The sequence below is a fragment of the Pseudorasbora parva genome, chromosome 14, assembly GCF_024679245.1.
Source record: "Pseudorasbora parva isolate DD20220531a chromosome 14, ASM2467924v1, whole genome shotgun sequence".
NCBI lineage: Eukaryota > Metazoa > Chordata > Actinopteri > Cypriniformes > Gobionidae > Pseudorasbora > Pseudorasbora parva.
The window spans coordinates 46,439,559-46,455,546 of record NC_090185.1 but is presented as its reverse complement, the minus strand read 5'-3'; the positions used below and the strand labels follow the sequence as shown (position 1 = coordinate 46,455,546).

At 38.6% G+C, this 15,988-nt stretch overlaps 2 long non-coding RNA genes across 3 annotated transcripts; one reads left to right on the top strand and one right to left on the bottom strand.

Moving 5' to 3' along the window:
- Positions 1-2,518: 2,518 nt before the first annotated feature.
- LOC137040688 (uncharacterized) lies at positions 2,519-4,794 on the top strand. 2 transcript variants are annotated; one of them, XR_010897977.1, is made up of 5 exons: positions 2,519-2,651; positions 2,929-3,073; positions 3,296-3,348; positions 3,462-3,515; positions 4,290-4,794. It is a non-coding gene; the product is annotated as an uncharacterized lncRNA (long non-coding RNA). The 2 variants fall into 2 exon arrangements; XR_010897976.1 differs by having other exon boundaries at positions 2,524-3,073.
- A 5,076-nt stretch (positions 4,795-9,870) lies between these two features.
- Positions 9,871-14,023, bottom strand: LOC137039663 (uncharacterized). Its single transcript, XR_010897749.1, has 3 exons — positions 13,948-14,023; positions 13,443-13,497; positions 9,871-10,446 (listed from the first exon to the last, which is right to left on the bottom strand). It is a non-coding gene; the product is annotated as an uncharacterized lncRNA (long non-coding RNA).
- Between the last annotated feature and the right edge of the window lie 1,965 nt (positions 14,024-15,988).

Sequence of the window (15,988 nt, the reverse complement as noted above, 5' to 3'; positions counted from 1 at the left end):
TCTACGCTCTATGTATCGTCATCACAGTCATGTGTTCTGATTGGTCTGCGCTCTATGTATCGTCATCACAGTCATGTGTTCTGATTGGTCTACGCTCTATGTATCGTCATCACTGTCATGTGTTCTGATTGGTCTGCGCTCTATGTATCGTCATCACTGTCATGTGTTCTGATTGGTCTACGCTCTATGTATCGTCATCACTGTCATGTGTTCTGATTGGTCTGAGCTCTATGTATCGTCATCACTGTCATGTGTTCTGATTGGTCTGCGCTCTATGTATCGTCATCACTGTCATGTGTTCTGATTGGTCTGCGCTCTATGTATCGTCATCACTGTCATGTGTTCTGATTGGTCTGCACTCTATGTATCGTCATCACTGTCATGTGTTCTGATTGGTCTGAGCTCTATGTATCGTCATCGCTGTCATGTGTTCTGATTGGTCTACGCTCTATGTATCGTCATCACTGTCATGTGTTCTGATTGGTCTGCGCTCTATGTATCGTCATCACTGTCATGTGTTCTGATTGGTCTGAGCTCTATGTATCGTCATCGCTGTCATGTGTTCTGATTGGTCTGAGCTCTATGTATCGTCATCGCTGTCATGTGTTCTGATTGGTCTGTGCTCTATGTATCGTCATCGCTGTCATGTGTTCTGATTGGTCTGCGCTCTATGTATCGTCATCACTGTCATGTGTTCTGATTGGTCTACGCTCTATGTATCGTCATCACTGTCATGTGTTCTGATTGGTCTACGCTCTATGTATCGTCATCACTGTCATGTGTTCTGATTGGTCTACGCTCTATGTATCGTCATCACTGTCATGTGTTCTGATTGGTCTGCGCTCTATGTATCGTCATCGCTGTCATGTGTTCTGATTGGTCTGCGCTCTATGTATCGTCATCACAGTCATGTGTTCTGATTGGTCTACGCTCTATGTATCGTCATCGCTGTCATGTGTTCTGATTGGTCTACGCTCTATGTATCGTCATCACAGTCATGTGTTCTGATTGGTCTACGCTCTATGTATCGTCATCACTGTCATGTGTTCTGATTGGTCTGCGCTCTATGTATCGTCATCGCTGTCATGTGTTCTGATTGGTCTACGCTCTATGTATCGTCATCACTGTCATGTGTTCTGATTGGTCTGCGCTCTATGTATCGTCATCACAGTCATGTGTTCTGATTGGTCTACGCTCTATGTATCGTCATCGCTGTCATGTGTTCTGATTGGTCTACGCTCTATGTATCGTCATCGCTGTCATGTGTTCTGATTGGTCTGCGCTCTATGTATCGTCATCACAGTCATGTGTTCTGATTGGTCTACGCTCTATGTATCGTCATCGCTGTCATGTGTTCTGATTGGTCTACGCTCTATGTATCGTCATCACTGTCATGTGTTCTGATTGGTCTACGCTCTATGTATCGTCATCACTGTCATGTGTTCTGATTGGTCTGCGCTCTATGTATCGTCATCACAGTCATGTGTTCTGATTGGTCTGCGCTCTATGTATCGTCATCACTGTCATGTGTTCTGATTGGTCTACGCTCTATGTATCGTCATCACAGTCATGTGTTCTGATTGGTCTACGCTCTATGTATCGTCATCACAGTCATATGTTCTGATTGGTCTACGCTCTATGTATCGTCATCACAGTAATGTGTTCTGATTGGTCTGCGCTCTATGTATCGTCATCACAGTAATGTGTTCTGATTGGTCTGCGCTCTTTGTATCGTCATCACTGTCATGTGTTCTGATTGGTCTGTGCTCTATGTATCATCATCACTGTCATGTGTTCTGATTGGTCTGCGCTCTATGTATCGTCATCACAGTAATGTGTTCTGATTGGTCTGAGCTCTATGTATCGTCATCACTGTCATGTGTTCTTATTGGTCTGCGCTCTATGTATCGTCATCACTGTCATGTGTTCTGATTGGTCTGCGCTCTATGTATCGTCATCACAGTCATGTGTTCTGATTGGTCTGCGCTCTATGTATCGTCATCACAGTCATGTGTTCTGATTGGTCTACGCTCTATGTATCGTCATCACTGTCATGTGTTCTGATTGGTCTACGCTCTATGTATCTTCATCACTGTCATGTGTTCTGATTGGTCTGCGCTCTATGTATCGTCATCACTGTCATGTGTTCTGATTGGTCTGCGCTCTATGTATCTTCATCACAGTCATGTGTTCTGATTGGTCTACGCTCTATGTATCGTCATCACTGTCATGTGTTCTGATTGGTCTGCGCTCTATGTATCGTCATCACAGTAATGTGTTCTGATTGGTCTACGCTCTATGTATCGTCATCACTGTCAGGCGTTCTGATTGGTCTGCGCTCTATGTATCGTCATCACAGTAATGTGTTCTGATTGGTCTGCGCTCTATGTATCGTCATCGCTGTCATGTGTTCTGATTGGTCTGTGCTCTATGTATCGTCATCACTGTCATGTGTTCTGATTGGTCTGCGCTCTATGTATCGTCATCACTGTCATGTGTTCTGATCAATAATAACCAACTGCAGAACCGCAGAACCCATATACGTCACTCACAACGCTCTGAGGACAACAGCGCCATGCCACAGTCTCATGCCGGAAGTGGGCGGAGTTCACGAAAACTAAACAATCGGCACGGCGGAAGAAGAGAACACGGTAAACAGCTGTTTTGTGTTGTGGTTTTAATCTATCAAGTTTATTTGTGTTGTGTATTTGATCCATCGTTGTTGTATTAACACTTTATACAGAACGTGGCTCTATTTTTTTCTAATGTGCTCTAATTTACGATGTCTATCGCGTCTGTTGATATGGTCTTGGTTTAAGTAACATAATTGTTTGTGATTTTATTTTTGGTTGTTGGCGCCGTATTTTTTATTTGCTTTTATCTGATACTGACCAGTGTTTTATGTGTTTTTCCCACTAATTTATTGAGGCATTACGATTTGGAGAGGACCAGCTTTACTTCATGTACATCAATGCAAGACATTCTGCAACAGTTTCTACTGCCCAGTGTTTTAAACTGACCAGATGGCACAGTACACCTTCATATTCACTTCAAAAAGCAGCTGTCCATGGAGGTATGAAGGTTTGGAGTTATTTGTTTATACACAGTAGCAAGAAATAGTATTTATTTGTTGTCCCTTTTGAATTAGTTGGTTATAAAGTTTCAAGTGTATATATATATATAGTGCTTAAGCTAACAAAATGCAAACACTATTTCATGTGTTTGAATGTGTCCCATTAAAATTAAATTAAGTACACAACCAAGCATTATATATATCTGTTTGATTTTGTTGCAGTAAATTGACAATCAGAATGTCACACAGGATAATGGAAGCTGATCAAAAACAAGGTTAGTTTTAAAAAGCTCTAATAAAGACATAAGCTACTTATACAGATAGTGTGGTGTTATATGTCAGATTTTCCAGGAATGTTCTTCTATTCTATAATGTTCAATTGTTTTAGACTGTTCCACAACAGTTGGATGGCTCTATTGACAGTAGGATCTTCATGTCAATGGTAAGAAAAAGAAGGAAAAGGTAATTTTTTTTTAAATACAAGCTTCCCTTCATTAGGATAAAAAACATGAGGGCTTTTCACACTTGAAATAGTAAACTCCGGATATACAGAATCTTGGGTTATCTTGCTTCATGTTTCACACTGATCATCATTTACCTGAGATGAACAATTAATCCTGGGTATTCATACACTGCCGTTCCACACTGTACTTTAATAAACCATGGGATAACATATGTGCAGTATCAGGGTCACTGACAGACACTGCACTGCACACAATATGTTTTCAGAAATGCTCAAGCTTTGCATGTCCTTGTATTACAAGTTTTTCCTGAATGGACATTTCAGACTATACAATAATTTAAATGGTCTCTTCTTCGCTGCAATTGCGTTTTCTGTTTGCATTTGATGTTTTTCCTCTTCAATGCTGACTTTATTATTTATATAGAGTGCACAGTGTTTCAGTGACTGTCCAAAGCACGTAAATATAAAAGTGTGAAATGTTACTTTACCCGAGGTTAAAAGTGTGTTTAGAATGACGATAAGCTCAGTGTGAGAAGCCCTATGAAGGGCTTGCCTTTGTTTCTGTATACATTTTGAACTGAAAATGGTTAATTCATTTGATTGTGACAGGGTATCATTTATGTCAGAAATTTAGACATGAGAAACTGAATTTCACAACTTTATTATACATGCTACATCCTGACTTCAACACACGATATTGTTAAAACACTTCCAACATTTCATCCTATTTGTTTGTACCCTTGTCTCATGAAGGAGCCACGGATCACAGAAGACTCTGGAACAACCAACTGTTTTCAACAGTTTAGTGGAAGAGCCCTGATTTCTGAAATGTGAAAGTGGAAGACTAGGAAAAAGCCCTTCAACTTTCACAGGCTGAATGGTTGACCGACAACTGGCCAAAGAGACAGTTGTCAATGTTTATAGAGGTCACTTTTATTTTAGATTTAATTTGTCATGTACCTGCTGTGCAATAACTTTCAACTTAGTTCAATTTATTCCCCTTGGTCTGATTGTGTATTTTTTTTAAAGCAAACCCAAGCTAGTATATGACGCCTTTGCTACTTAAGGGGATTTTTAAGGAACATTTTATAAAATTAAACAATTTCTGTGTGTTTTGGGGTTTGATTAATCTGAATCATGCATAACAGTGTAGAATTGTGTAATATATATTATCTACTATGAATAAAAGGTTTATTCTGAGATGCTTGAGTAAAAAACAAATATATTGTGTCATAAAAATAAATGTTCAAATGCTCAATCTTTGTTTTCATTTTTTGTGTGTTAAGATTTGTGTTCAGTTTATCTAATATAATATTTAAGACATAATATAAATAAAAAATAATAGCAACTTTTTACTTTAAAAACGTTACAATGTTTTTTTTATAAATACATTTTTATTATTTATTTTTTATTATTTTATTTTGTATTAATATCCAGTATTGTTTATTTTAAAACATATTTATATGATTTAACTATGAGTGAGTATATCTCTCTAGCCTATCTATCATCTCTCTATCTATCTTCAATTAGAACTTATTAATTAAATACTTGACATTATTAACATCGTTTAAAATTTGGGCTTGAAACGCTCCAAATAGAGCAATGTATGCGAAGATAAATCAGCTCCGCCCACTTCCGGCATGAGACTGTGGCGTGGCGCTGTTGTCGCCCTCAGACTGTTGTGAGTGACGTATATGGGTTCTGCGGTTCTGCAGTTAGACCTGTCTCGTTCTGATCAAGCCTGCAGTCTCCCTCTCATTTACTGAAGCTTTCGCGCCTCGATCGCCCCCCGGTGACCGGTCCCAGTATAGCCGCCCCTCTGTGATTTCTAATGGACGCGAGGCAAACAAAATAATAAAATTACACTTCAAAAAATTTCCCCCAAAGTTAGTTTATGTCACTGAAGGCAGTTATCATCACGATGATTTCATTTCAGGTGTTCGTTTTAAAAATAAGTTTAGTTTGAGTTAGTTATTTGATGCTATAAAAACGGGGGGTGTGACGTCATGATTGACAGCTGAGACTGACGGCTTCTCTGAGTGAAGTTGTCACTGAGGCTCTAACGGACTTTTTTCGAAATTTTTGGGAGCAGATTGGAGCTTTAGCTTTAATTTCTACATTTCCATAACTGTTTATTTCACACCAACATAATTAATTGTTCTGCATCTGCGAGAGTGTGGGCGGGCGTTTGATATCGCAGCTGTACTTCCTGCTCTACTTCCTGCGCTCTACTGCGCAACTCCGGTCCCGAAATCGCTACTGCGCAGACTCGGTCCCAAGATGTCCGCGCCGTGCAAGGCTGCCTGAAAGCTTCAAATAGGACAAGCGGAAACGGATGATGTCGAGTCGTCCATATTTTTTTACGGTCTATGGTTCTGATTGGTCTGCGCTCTATGTATCGTCATCACTGTCATGTGTTCTGATTGGTCTGAGCTCTATGTATCGTCATCGCTGTCATGTGTTCTGATTGGTCTGAGCTCTATGTATCGTCATCGCTGTCATGTGTTCTGATTGGTCTGAGCTCTATGTATCGTCATCGCTGTCATGTGTTCTGATTGGTCTGTGCTCTATGTATCGTCATCACAGTAATGTGTTCTGATTGGTCTGTGCTCTATGTATCGTCATCACAGTAATGTGTTCTGATTGGTCTGTGCTCTATGTATCGTCATCACTGTCATGTGTTCTGATTGGTCTGCGCTCTATGTATCGTCATCACAGTCATGTGTTCTGATTGGTCTGTGCTCTATGTATCGTCATCACAGTAATGTGTTCTGATTGGTCTGTGCTCTATGTATCGTCATCACTGTCATGTGTTCTGATTGGTCTGCGCTCTATGTATCGTCATCACAGTCATGTGTTCTGATTGGTCTGCGCTCTATGTATCGTCATCACTGTCATGTGTTCTGATTGGTCTGCGCTCTATGTATCGTCATCACAGTAATGTGTTCTGATTGGTCTGTGCTCTATGTATCGTCATCACTGTCATGTGTTCTGATTGGTCTGCGCTCTATGTATCGTCATCACAGTCATGTGTTCTGATTGGTCTACGCTCTATGTATCGTCATCGCTGTCATGTGTTCTGATTGGTCTGTGCTCTATGTATCGTCATCACTGTCATGTGTTCTGATTGGTCTACGCTCTATGTATCGTCATCACAGTAATGTGTTCTGATTGGTCTGTGCTCTATGTATCGTCATCACTGTCATGTGTTCTGATTGGTCTGCGCTCTATGTATCGTCATCACTGTCATGTGTTCTGATTGGTCTGCGCTCTATGTATCGTCATCACTGTCATGTGTTCTGATTGGTCTGCGCTCTATGTATCGTCATCACTGTCATGTGTTCTGATTGGTCTGCGCTCTATGTATCGTCATCACTGTCATGTGTTCTGATTGGTCTGCGCTCTATGTATCGTCATCACTGTCATGTGTTCTGATTGGTCTGCGCTCTATGTATCGTCATCACTGTCATGTGTTCTGATTGGTCTGCGCTCTATGTATCGTCATCACTGTCATGTGTTCTGATTGGTCTGAACTCTATGTATCGTCATCGCTGTCATGTGTTCTGATTGGTCTGCGCTCTATGTATCGTCATCACTGTCATGTGTTCTGATTGGTCTGCGCTCTATGTATCGTCATCGCTGTCATGTGTTCTGATTGGTCTGTGCTCTATGTATCGTCATCACTGTCATGTGTTCTGATTGGTCTACGCTCTATGTATCGTCATCACAGTAATGTGTTCTGATTGGTCTGTGCTCTATGTATCGTCATCACTGTCATGTGTTCTGATTGGTCTGCGCTCTATGTATCGTCATCACTGTCATGTGTTCTGATTGGTCTGCGCTCTATGTATCGTCATCACTGTCATGTGTTCTGATTGGTCTGCGCTCTATGTATCGTCATCACTGTCATGTGTTCTGATTGGTCTGCGCTCTATGTATCGTCATCACTGTCATGTGTTCTGATTGGTCTGCGCTCTATGTATCGTCATCACTGTCATGTGTTCTGATTGGTCTGCGCTCTATGTATCGTCATCACTGTCATGTGTTCTGATTGGTCTGCGCTCTATGTATCGTCATCACTGTCATGTGTTCTGATTGGTCTGAACTCTATGTATCGTCATCGCTGTCATGTGTTCTGATTGGTCTGCGCTCTATGTATCGTCATCACTGCCCAGCAAACATGCTCCTTTGGGGCCCACATGGGGCCACTGCGGGCAGCCCACTGTGGGCCCAGATACCGGCGTGAAATGCGGGGCACGTGTGGGGCCCACATTGTGGGGCCCATGTGGGGCCCCAGTGGGGCAGCCCAAAGTGTGGGTTGACTGTGGGCTGGCCCATATGGGGCCATTACGGGCAGCCCACTTTGGGCCCCACATGGGCATGAAATGTGGGGTACGTGTGGGGCCCACATTGTGGGGCCCATGTGGGGCCCCAGTGGGACAGCCCAAAGTGTGGGTTGACTGTGGGCTGGCCCATATGGGGCCATCACGGGCAGCCCACTGTGGGCCCCACATGGGCGCGAAATGCGAGGCACTTGTGGGGCCCATGTTGGCCCCAGTGGGACAGCCCAAAGTGTGGGCTGGCCTATGTGGGCCCACAGTGAGCTGACTGTGGGCTACCCTGCAAACAAGCCTGCACTGGTCCTTTAAGGGCCCACTTAGGGCTAGCCTAAGGGCCCCCAGGAGGCTGCCCGTGCAGGGCCCCAGAGAATTTGCTTATTGGCAAAACGTTGGCCCCTTAGCACTGGCCCTGCGCGGGCAGCCCTCACTTAGCCCCCAGAAAGCCCTCACTAGGCCCGCACTATTAAGCGCTGGTCCTGCGCGGGCAGCCCTCACTTAGCCCCACAGGAAGCCCTCACTAGGCCCACACAGGGCTGGCACTATATTAGCTACAACAATAAAACTGTTTCACTATATATACTTATATTATACACCTGAAATGGATGCATAAACCATATTACTAATGTCTGTATTGTCAAAAATGTACAGTAGTCAAAGGGATTTCAAATCAATGGATTTATTAAATACAAAAATAGCTCATAAAATCATTAGAAAAAGTTCAATTCATGTCAATACAGCAAATGTAACACTCTGACAGGGAACGTTATATACAAATATAAAAATAATACAAATAAACAACAACAAAATTATGTGTTGTTTATGTATTATGTGTCTTTGACCTCAGCTGAAAATGTGCTTTTCAAACTTGCCATGGACCCCCAAATATGAACATACTCGTGCGAGGGACCCCCATCCTGAGAGTTAAGACATCTTTCTTTTACAACGTAACACCCCATTAATACACTAAAAATTTACTATTACTATTATATATCTAACATTAGTTTATATCAAGTTACTTTATTATTATGATTCAACTCATTATAAGAATATACTGTTAATTGCATAATTTATTTGTATATTTAAGTCCAATTTTTATTCATTTACATTCATCATTAATTTAATAGAATAATAATAAAAGTAATCATGTATTTTTATCAAATTTATTTATTCAATTTAATGTTTTTAATTAAATTTAATTAAACTTGCAGGTTTTTTAAGCTAATTTATTTATTAATTGTATTATTATTATTTTAATATTCAGATTTACTTTAGGTTTTCCACATATTTAATTTAATTTATTTGTTTTATTTACAGTCAGCCATTTATGTATTTTATTATTTTAATATTCACAGAGGTTTTTTTCACATATATTTTAATCTCATTTATTTACAATCATTTAATTATTTAATTATTATTACTTTAAAATATATGTGGAAAAACCTGTGAATATTAAAGTAATAATAAAATAAATTAATGATTTTAAATAAATGAGATTAATATTCAGAGGTTTTTCTTCATATATTTTAATCTCATTTATTTACAATCATTTATTTATTTAATTATTATTACTTTAAAATATATGTGGAAAAACCTCTGTGAATATTAAATAATAATTAAATAAATGATTGTAAATAAATGAGATTAAAATATATACGTGGAAAAACTCTGTGAATATTAATCTCATTTATTTACAATCATTAATTTATTTTATTATTACTTTAATATTCACAGGTTTTTCCACATATATTTTATTCTCATTTATTTATAATTTATTTATTTTATTATTATACAATTCATAGAGGCTTTTCCACATATATTTGAATCTCATTTATTTACTTTATTTGCAATCATTTTTTATTTAAAGGTCCCTTTCTTCGCGATTCCATCTTTCAAACTTTAGTTAGTGTGTATTGTTGCTGTTGGAGCATAAATAATACCTGTAAACTTATAAAGCTCAAAGTTCAATGCCAAGCGAGATATTTTATTTAACAGAAGTTCCCTTTCAAAGCCTACAGCGAATGGGCGGTTTGGACTACAGCAGGAAGTGCAGGGATGTAATGACATCACTAGAACCGTTTGCTGACTAACCCTCCGCTGGCCCAATCAGAACTCGCTACGTGTTTCTGAAGGAGGGACTTCATAGAACAAGGAAATCATCAGGCCGCTTTTAGGACAGAGGAAACAGCGCTGTACAGATAAGTCAATTGTGTGAAAAAATACTGTGTTTTTTTACATGCGAAACATGAACTCATGTTATATTGTACACTGCACTGTAAACATAATCAAAGCTTCAAAACACGCGAAGAACAGGACCTTTAAATCTTATTTTTTAAATGTTTTTTCTCTATACTTTTCCACGGATCACATGTCACGCCTTTGCGGCCCCCTGGGGGTCCCCGGACCCATAGTTTGAAAACTAAACTATTCATTGGCAAAGCTCACTCTTCCCCCGAGGTCTCTCGGCTAGTCAGCAGACGGTGGTGGCGCTCCTTTCGTCCACCCGCTCGGTCTCTTGAATTCCGCAGCCATACCTTGATCTCACTCTCAACTTCAGCATCAGGTGGACTTGGCTGAAAGGAGCGGGGGTACAAGAAATTTTAAAAAAATCCCTCATTTGAACAAAATAAGGAATTCTATGTATCTTTTTAGATTAGAAAATAATAAACTTAACTTTAATATTTGTGGAGTTTTTAATATTGCAATAATTTCAGTTACTCTCCAAATTAATGTAGAAACAATTTAAAGACAGCATATTTTAAATGTGTTGTAATGGCATCTTTTTATGAATGAAGGCCAGTATAACTGACACCAATGTCTCTATGAAACATTAATGACGTTACATTACAGCATAAATGAAAGCTTCCCAATTTCAACATTTATTAGGTTTAAAAAAATAAATAAATAATTACTTGGCTTCCCTGTTAGACATATACAGAAATTTAATAGTTATCAAACAGCTTTCTTAACTGCATAAATAATACATTAAATATAGATGGCTTTCCTGTAGCTCAATGAGTAGAGCATGGCGCTAACAATGCCAAGGTCATGGGTTCGGTTCCCAGGGAAAGCAAGAATTGACAAAAATGTAAAACGTGTACCTTGAATGCAATGTAAGTCGCTTTGGATAAAAGCGTCTGCCAAATGTGTAAATGTAAATGTAGATTAATCATCTTTTCTCTTTTCCCGTTATTTCTTTGTTCTTCAGTGTAGCTGTCCCTTTAAAATCGGCCACCGCCGAACATGATGCGGATCTAACGCGCAGTCACGCGCATCTCATTTTCTCACGTTCATTTAAGACGTTATTTAACTATTTTAAGAATCCTACTCAACAAAACTGACATTTTGACAGCATTCCATTCCCTGTGTTTCTGTGGTTTGTTCAAGAGCGACAGAGAACTCTGAGTGCACGAGACTGGCGCAACTAACTTAGGGATCTGATTGAGACGCAGACAGGACATCGACATACGATCTCCTCTGTCTTGTAGCGTGTGCAGGGTATATGCAGGAATCCTGAAGTTAATTTCAATACCTTTTTAAGACTTTTTAAAGACCTTCTCAAAATATTTTAAGACCTCATCGCACTTCAAGGTCTAATCTGCAACAAACCTTTAATAAACAGTTGTAGTCGAATGTAGACTTAAAATCTCTATCGTAGGCCAATTTTGTATTGTTTATATTGCATATCTGTTTCGCAACGTATGGAGGGCGATATTACCTAACTGCGCATTTCGCAAAATACATGACGTCACCCGTAGACGAAAATTAACTTTTTTCAAAGTCTACCACTCAATGTTTTTACCAGCTACTTTTTTGTTTTTAACTGACAATGTGTAACTGCATGTGAAAATTAATACTACAAGCTCTACAATACTTAAGCAGTTTATTTAATCTCAAGTCTAAATGAAATACTGACATTTTCACGATGATTTGTGGTCTTTTATGGCTTCCAGTTTTATGGTTTTTAGTCCCATGAATGAAACTATTTGTTCTGGCATCTTTGAAGCGTGTTGACAACATACTGAGCAGAACATTATCAGAATGGGATGCACCGAAATCAAAATTCTTGGCCGAAACCAAAAAAGAAGAAACCAAAGCCGAAAACCGAAAAATAAGATTCAAACTAAAATGTTTAACTCGACCTCACTCATATGTAAATGCCTACTGGCCTGCAGAAAGGTACAGAAATTGAATAAAGTAATCAAATGTAAAATAACTGAATATTTAACTGTTTAAATGAAAGATTAATCCTTATTAAACTTACAAAAGCTATTCAATCAAGAGCATTGTTTAATGTCAAACTAAATATAAGGACATCCCTCAGGCAGCAGTAAAGGCTACTGCGCCTTTAAGACCTGATGCAGGGATATGCTCGTCTTTCTCGACTGTGCATACTATACAGTTCACTTAAGGCATATTCAGACTATGTCTGCTAGGATACTCATCAAGATGGACATGTTGACATACTTCTTGTGTGAGTTTGTCCGTTTAAGCGCAAGACTTGAAAGAGAACTCAATATTTGCGCGCTGTGAGACGAGCACGCGCTGTCGGATGATGCACAGCGTCAGATCTTCTCTCAGCGCGCGCGAGTCTCACAGCGCGTCTTCACGCGAGTGATGACGGAGAAAACGACTGGTTATATGTGCACATACGGTAGCACTCGCATGCATTGAACAAAGTTTACAAAGAGGTGAAACAGCTCGGTAGGTGAAGCGAGTTTACCCGCCACAACTCAAAATCAGCCGCATTTGGCTGGTGGCAGTGCTAATTTCGATCCATGGCGCGCACGCTCCGAGCCGATCTCAGACTGAGCACCCCGTTGTTTTTTAACACTTATGGGGATGAAATAAATATATTCATAAATACTTTTTTGAGTCAAATTCTTTTGACAAAGCTTGAACAAAATACTTTCAAAATGTAAGACTTTATAAAGCCGTGATAAGACTTTTTAATACTTTATAAGGGTCTTAATTTTCCCAAAATTGATTTATCACCTTTTAAGACTTTTCAAGACCCCGCGGATACCCTGGTGTGTGTGTGTGTCAGGACATCGACATAAAGCGCGTTCTTTTCTTTCGTGTGTGTGTGTGTGTGTGTGTGTGTGTGTGTGTCAGGACACTGACATACAGCGCGTTCTCTTCTATCTTGTCGTGTGTGTGTGTCAGGACATCGACATACAGCTTAGATGTATCATGTACATCATGTACGCAGTATGCAGCTTTGGTGAATACTACTGGTGCTCACGTTTCCATGACTCCCGCGTGCCTGCTAGTTTACGCACACACCTGACCAACTTAGGTTTTCAGTCGCCTTTAACATTAAAGTCTCATACATTTTACCTAAGTGAATTTCAACTTACTTGTCACTTACATGTAAATTTGACCTTGTTTTGTTCCCATACTGTTAGTTTGAGTTATTATGACTCATGGGTTATATAAATTTAAAAGTGTTACATTTAAAATAAGACCAGATTTATGAATATAGAAAAATAGTGGCATATGTTAAGAGGTTAAAGCACATGTAAATAATGAACATTTGTGAATTGCAGTGTCCCGGAGTATAACTTACCGAGATATATGTGGTGAAAACGTCCTTGGACAATGTTGAGAGGGAGGCGCCAGAACTAAAAATGATAGAATGCTGTATTAGATATTTCTTCAAAAGCAAATCGTGGAGACATTTTAATAGTCCACAAACAAAAATCGTGATATGTCCCAGCTTCGTATATTTCTAACTGTCTTTCTCCTCTGCACTTGCTAGGGCGTGTGCTACGAGCACAGCCATTATGATAAGTTATATAACGAACTTTTTCATCAGACTTGAGCAGTTTACTGTGGCAAACCGATGTATAACATACAGAATAGGGAAAACGGGTGAAAAGGACTAACCAATATTTAGCCTATTTATTTAAACTAAATCGAGTTTAAGCTAAGCAACGTTAAACAAAACATAACTAATGATCTGGATTAACAAAAACATACTAAAATACAATCCCAGACGAACACACACTGTGGAAAATAGGTAACGTTACTGTTAAATACCAAATATAATACAATTTACAATTAAAACTCACCTCAGAGTCAGGAGAAATCTGTCAGAAGAAGGTAGATCCAATTTGACCGTTGGCGGTGAGTCACTCTCAGGTGCGCATGGCGCAGTGATGATTCTTCCGCAAAAAATAGTTCCAAACAAAATATGACGCAGAGCTCTGTACCGCTGAGCTTCACAAATAAATTAAAAGCCTATGATTTTATTCATTATATGCAGCATTCAAAATTAACTAGGTTGATAGATTGTTTGTTTTATATTATTATATAGCCAGCCAGATTTTTACCACAAACTGGAACTGATAATTTAAGGCCAAACATCGATATTCAATAAAAAAAATAAAAGGCTTTTGAAAGTACGATTTGTTTTTTATTTTTATTTTTAAGGGATCGCGTTGTTAAAACAATGCAAATCATAGTGGGTTTTTTTTAGATCTTAAGTGCAGTAAAAAAAAAAAAAAAAAAATTGGATTCAAGAAAATAAATTAAAAATTAATCCTGAAAAAACAAAATGTATGTTACTAGGATCACAATATATGTTAAAAACAACATCTAAATTACATTTGACATTGGAAGCGACTGTAGTTCCACAAGTTGAGGTAATTAAATTATTAGGTGTTATAGTAGATTCAAAGATGACATGGGGAAGTCACATAAGTCAAGTGTTGCAGAGCATGGGTCGGAGTATGGGTATGATCAGACACTGTAGGAAATGTATTCCACAATGGTTGACCAAACAACTTGTTCAGTCATTAGTACTTTCCCAGTTGGATTATGCATCTGTTGTTTGGTCAAACACAAACGAAACTAATTTATACAGATTACAGATCGCTCAGAATAAAGCAGCACGAATAGTTCTGGGCTGCCCATACAGAACCAATGTTATGATAATGCATAATGAATTGGCCTGGTTAACTGTTAAAGGAAGACTTAAGTATTATTTACTAACATTCGTTAGAAATGTCATTACAACCAAAATTCCTGAAATAATTTATTACAAAATGAATTTTTTTATAGATACTCATAATTATGGAACACGACAAAGCATTAACACAAGAAGTTTGCTGCCTATTTGCAGAACTAATCAAATGCAGCGTACTGCTGTCTATCGAGCCATGGTTGCATGGAATGCATTGCCCGTATTTTTGTTGTTTGAAAATAATAAAAAGCTATTTCAAAAAAAGTTAAAGATTTTCCTTTTTACACAATAAGGAGCATGAGTGATGGTTTAGGATTTTATTTCTGTGATGATTATTGTTGCTATGTTAATGATAAGGATGGTGATACTAATAAGAATAGTGGTAATGGCAATGATATAATAGTAATAATAGTGAGAATGATAATGTTCACTAATAATAATAATGAGAGTGTTTGATTTATTGGGTTGGTTTTGTTTTTGTTTTTTATGAGCTGTTTATGTATGTATATGTGTATTTATTTATTTTTTTCTTATATGTATTATGTATATCAGGGTGCATAGAGCTTTCATGTCAGTGTGTGTGTGTGTGAGCGTGTGTGTGTATGTCATGTATAGATATGTGTGTACAAAATATATACTGTATGTGATGAATTTGAGGAGACCCCAGGAAGAATAGCAACTGGCATGCCAGGAGCTAATGGGGATCTTAATAAAGAAAGAAAGAAAGAAAGAAAGAAAGAAAGAAAGAAAGAAAGAAAGAAAGAAAGAAAGAAAGAAAGAAAGAGCGCAGGAGGGACTTAAAGGGTTACTTCAGCGCTGGGAAGATGACTCTGTATTTAAACTGGGTCATTAATGTAGTAGAAATGTGAAATTATTTTTGAATTTGGTGCTTTTTAGACTGAGAAAAGACAGAAAATGTATTTTATTTCACGGGATGAAAGACAACAATTCCCAGAATGCTTCGCTGCCCTATGAGGCCACTCCCAAAGCCACCGCTACCAAATCACTGGATCACTTTCCCACCACGTTCATATTCATAAAATCGGTTCAGTTAACAGACACTACAATTAAAAACTGAACGTGTCTGTTCAGTATAATGTGATTTAGCCGCTGAGAGAGTGTCACTGCACAAACGCAGCAGGAGCACG